The sequence below is a fragment of the Coptis chinensis genome, chromosome 4 (assembly GCF_015680905.1).
Source record: "Coptis chinensis isolate HL-2020 chromosome 4, ASM1568090v1, whole genome shotgun sequence".
In the NCBI taxonomy this organism is placed as follows: domain Eukaryota; kingdom Viridiplantae; phylum Streptophyta; class Magnoliopsida; order Ranunculales; family Ranunculaceae; genus Coptis; species Coptis chinensis.
Window position 1 is genome coordinate 93,715,126 of NC_141459.1, and position 6,000 is coordinate 93,721,125.

Sequence of the window (6,000 nt, forward strand, 5' to 3'; positions counted from 1 at the left end):
TCTGAGCTCATCTCACTAGCATAAGGAGTTGAACTAACATTCCATCTTTGGAATATCATTTAAGCTCCTAGTTTGATTCTACATCAGCTGGCCAAACCAGAGTGCTAACAGCCACCATAGGGTATCACATGAGACTATACCTAGTGTAAATTGAGTCTCGCGTGAGACTGTTCTGGAGCATCAGCACTCCAAACTTGGCCAGTCTTAATCATTTTGGGACCGGATGTATAATCAAAACCTAATTTCTAAGTAGTGATTTTGGAACATTTAAAATGTAACCTGATCCTCACATGAGCATCATTAACCCTCCGCTTGGGAGATTTTAGCTCATGGTCCTTGGATGAATGATTAATCTTGCTGTATACAGTAAATAATGTAATAGAAGTAAATGAAGAACAGGAATTTAACTTAAAGAAAAATGACTTTTATTAAAGTGAATACTTACAGTACTTGATACCACTTGAAACGAAAAGCTACTGAAGGAAATGTAAATTACGGATGGAAATATGCAAGAATGTAAAGTCTAAAATCTTTCTCTAGCCTCCCAACAAATATATAACCCCCTTCTCTCCGTAAAGTCCCCTACATTTATTTCCCTTTTTGGCTTTATGTTTCCAAACATCCAAACCTTGTTTTACAAGTTATGTCCTTTTGTTTCATATAAATCCAAACTTTTTTATAAGTTTGTTTTTTTCCTTTTCACAAAGCAATTCATGCATTGATTATATTGTCTTGTCTTTTCCTTGTTTTGTCTTTCCTTTATTTGCAAGGTGGCACACAAGTGTCTTGCCACTTGTCGATGCATGATGACTCATCATGTCTTGTGGGCCCACAGAGTGGGTCCACGTGCTGTGTCTAGTGGCGGCTCGGATTTTGGTATTTTTATAACTTTCTGTCTTTGCATAGAGCTCGTCACCTTGGTTTTTCTGGCAGTTCACTTGTCGAAATCGGCGTCCAGGTTTAAAAGATGTGAGCTTCAGAAGTTTGTTGCTTCTTTACATGTGGACCCGTTCTGCACTGGTTTTGTCCCTTTGGAAACTTCGGCTCTAGTCAGGCTTTGTTGGGCTTCACTAGGGCTGAGTGGGAAGACTTCATGTATGCACAGTATTCCCATACTTTGATGCAGGTTTTATCATCATATTCACGTTAACTGCGAAAACATGCAAAAGTATGAAAATATAATTATTTCATGATTATTAAACACATGATTAACCACTATGCTATGTGTCTATGGGGTTTAGTATTATAGTTTTGGGTGCTTATCTCACCACCCCCAAACAGCATTTTGCCTGTCATCAAGCAAAGAAGAGACATGCAAACGATAAGTGGTAAAAAATGTGTTGTCCTAAACTAAGTCTCATTTCGCAGAGTACGGTTGCATTGACCGTATGCAACAAGGCCTTAAACCACTAAGAATTTCCTAGTGGACGAGTTATAGCCTCATGAGAGTTTTCTAAAGAAGATACTCACAAACTTCATTTATACTACAACGACTCATTAACAAAGGCTTGTTCCCTTAATTAATCTCAGATATCTATACATCTCACTAGCGGGGGAAACAAGGATTAATTTTTTTAAAATTCAAGTTAATATACATACAATAATCAAAACATCTACATATGAACATGCATGCAGTGATCTTTACAATGAAATGTACGAGCAGGGCCGTTTCTGGATCATTTGGATAGCGTCTTTAAGTAGGTTCTCACAAGTATGTGTCGAAACACAAATTCTCTCATATTTTTCTACTCAAGTTTTGCTAACTCCAGTGTGCAGTGGACATATTAAGAATTCACATATACTACTTATTATCACACCATCTTATTCCTAATTGAGCTAGATGTCTTTATTAGGTGTTATGGGGCTTAGGTGGTAGTGTAGAAGAAAATGGAATGAAAAATTCAAAAATGATAAGTATGAGAGAATAAGGTCTTTGAGATATTTACACGAGAATTGCTAGCGTCCTGACCTGGTAAATGACATAAAATCTTAACTGTTAACCTTTTAAACAAGTTTCTATTAACATAATGAGTTGACTCGGTCATCTCTTCAGATCCAAATAATAGCCACAGTTCCAAACTCCACCAACAATTCTCCACCACCGGGCGATTGCACAGATCGATCTTGGTAAGTAGTAACTTCACGGCCCATCCATGAAACAAATAACTTCGGTAACTCTGTCGATTTTGGATCTGGCCATGGGTTGCACGACCCTCTTCCATATGCTATTAATTTCAAAAGGAAAAGATGGGTGAGAGATGAGAATATATAAGATCATCAAACCAAGTCTTGCATCAAGAAAAACAAAGTGGAAGAAAACAAGTTATTTTTGGAATCAACTTAGTTAAAAATATCAACCCAATCTTCATATATTTTGTTTGGGTTCAAATAAATATTCAAGATTCTTCTTTTTAACATGTATGTATTGATGCTAAAGTTGATAGACTTATATATTGGGTTTGCACGGCTTTTTTCTTTCTGTGGGGATGGTGAGCATATATATTTCCGATGAATTAAGGCTGGTTGAGATTGTGTATACCAAGAAAGAACGAAGGAGAGAGAGCCTAAAATTATTAAGTAAGTGACTGGTCAAGTCATTCTCCATTCAGTTTATTTTGTCATTTACCAGGTCAGGACTGTCCTACCCCCTTAATGGGTCAGGACGCTAGCAATTCTCTATTTACACTAGAGAAATCCTTATTTTCTTTCCTGCTTCTAACATGAGTTTCCATACTTAGCTTTTTTAAGCTCTTGTATTCTCTTTTGATTTGATTTTAGGGGAAATTATAACTTTGATTTTTCTTTTGATATTTTTCTTTTTCTTTTTCTTTTCTTTTGAAGCAAGTAACTGATTTTGATTTGTGACAAGTTTTTCTCTTCATTTTTCCACACTTCATCCTATTTCCCATATTCATCATCTAGGTGGGCTTATTTATTTGTGGTTAATAGATGGGTAATGAATTTTTCGGTGAAATAGAAAGGGTTAATGAAAGGTTCAGTGGGGGGACTAGCGGTAATTTTTTTTACAGGTATGAATTTTTGGCTACATCGATCCAAAGAAGGCCTAAATTCTCGCCTAGGATTTGGGTAGTGATCAAGTAAGTAGACGTGTAAACTTTTCTATTCGGAAAAACTACTCCTTTGTGTCATTACTTACATATCACACATTTTGAGGCTTTTTGGTTAGATTCTCATAGAATCTGAAAATTAAGTTGTCTAACTGTGGGTCCCAGAAACTTACTGCTATGTACATTTAATGATAGTCAGTGCATGAATGCTCATGAAAAGATGTAAAAACTATTGCATACGTATTAACTTAAGTTTCTAAGAACAAATCCTAATTCTAATGCTAGTGTGAGATTTCTAGATATTTTTCATCACAGAAAAGGAAACGAGATTTTGTCACTAAATACACTTATTTAGACAGAAAATAAAACTATATACAACCTATAAATACTTAATTTTTGCGAAAGGTTCTAACCACCCCCAAATAGTCGAACGATGTGTCCTCAAAGTGTCAAGAGGAAGAAAGAATATACCTGAGAGGCTTGAGCAAAAATAAAGCTGATACCTTTGATAGAAAATTATGTTAACACCACAGATAGTATATATTACAAAAGGGAAAGTACACTGTTAGGTTATTTATTTTTCACATCAAAAAGTAAAACAACAAATATGTACATCAACTTACACTGCCTTAAATATGTCCATTCTAGCTTCATTTCTATCGAAGTGCCATTCCTTTGCATCATGCCAGTTTATCATAGTCTGCCAAACTTCGCTTAACTTTCTCTTCTTAGAAGTGTCCAAATGAGCTATCATGTCTTTGTCTTTCGGGAAACAATAAACGTACCTCAGGTACCCTGAAGAACTCTGACGCCAGACTCGAAATCTCAAAGAACGAATTATCCTGTTCGTCGGACACATAGAATCTACTTGTACCCAATCATAAAAAGTGGTCGAAAACTGTGGGAATGTCCTCATTATCCGGCATGCGGTAACTAGCAAAGTGATATAATGTTGTCGAAATAGACGAGCCCTTTTCAGGTTCTCAATTACGAGGTTTGTGATGTCAAAGGTGGTATTTTGTTGAGCGAGAACATGGAAGGTCTTACAAGCTGATTCGGAGGTAGTGGAAAAATGCCAATTCCCCATGATATTCAGAAGGATATGATAGGATTATATACTAAAAGCATTACTTTTGTATTAACTCTAATTCTTTATATTTTGAATGAGAATCATATGGGTAAATGTTATGCATATTATATATGTTATTAGTTATATGCATGTATCTAATACTTTATGTTGTAGATGATATGGTGTGAACACACAGAAGATCATATCATCAGTACCTTATAAAGTATAAGTAATCGTTCATAACCTAGATGGATTTGGACAAACCATTAGTACGGTTGTAGTATAATCTGGTATTAGTCTATCTTGACTATAGGATTACACTAGTATACTTTGTGTGTATTGAACAGGACCAAGTGAGGTTGTTTCTCCTTATACTGACTATATAAGATAACAAACACCTCTGTTATTATGGATGCTTGTCCTCCTAATCCGGATATAATAATGGGCACTTACATTCACTGTACATTACTTTAAATCATCAATGAGTGAGATTCATTTGTGAATTAACAAACTCGATGGATTGGGTAATGACATTGTATGTAAGGTGTGCTGTTGATTATAGAAGGAATCTGTGTCCCGTAAGAAGTCGGGTTGATGATGTCCCCTTGAGAAGCTCAAAAAGATTGTCATGTAAACCCTGCAGGTGGATTTATTCCGACATGACAATGAGGTTGAGTAGTACTACTCAAGGACATAAGAAGTTGATTAATGTTGTTGTCAGTAACTTGACTTAATCAACAGACATTCGATATCTTAAACACGGGGAGATCAACAAACATATAATATAGAGCCCATAAACGCTGACACGTAATTTGGGATTAGGGCGGTAGTGCAATAATGACCTTTAGTGGAATAAGTCATTTGTTGACGGACTTGGGCCGTGTGTTCGGGGCGAACATGGGAAGCCCAAGCCCGTCAGGAGGCCCCACCCTAATTTCTCCTCATGGTCCCTGTTGTAGCCTATAAATAAAATAGTCTTTCTCTCTGGCTGAAATTCATTATTCAGTGGTTCTCGCGGTTTGTAGAAATATTTGCATTCTGAATAACAGTTCCTACAGGATAAACAACATGGCAGTCCCGACATTCATTGTCATACTTTCCAGGGGGATTGTTTTGTCCGACCATCTTCCAGGTTCCTCATGTTCAATGACTTGGGTGAGGCCATCACCAGAGTCTGGTAAAATCTTCCCAAAAGTAGTGGTTAAAGGAGTTTTGTAGGATATATTGAATAGTGGGAGTTGGCTGATTATAGGGAAGGTCCAAAGCCATAGCAATTGTTGGCTCGTAAAAGAGGTGTTTGGTGTTACCAATACGGATTGCGAATCCGTTAAAAAAGAAACCACGTGCAGCATTAAATATGGTTGTATCCTCCATATGATAATAATAGTAAGCGGCTAAACCTGGAGAGTATGTCTGCTCAGGGTGCATAATGAAGGAGGTCCAACCGACTTGGGGGATGAGGTCTCTGGAAAGATGTTCATATGCAGGAGAATTTAACAAACCATAGAAGGATTGTTCAGGGATAATCTTTGGAGGTGCCATTACAGAAGACGTGTGATGAAAGATACCACCTGTAGACAAAGATAAACCAAATATTAGGGTTACTAAATTAAAATAGGAAACTTGCACTACACTTAATTAGGGTTACTAAAAACTAAAGACAAAAAATAACAAAGAACATAAATTTGCAAAATTTAATTTGGGGCATGGCCCGAGTAACGGCGAGAATCCTTAGGTGGGAGAAATCCATTTATAAGATTCTCGATGAAGTTAATCCGTGCAACAAGGCGCTCTGTGTCTGGTATCTCAGATTGGTTCTCCATTATGAGATTGTGATTTGCCAAGAACTGGTTGTGGTTGTGC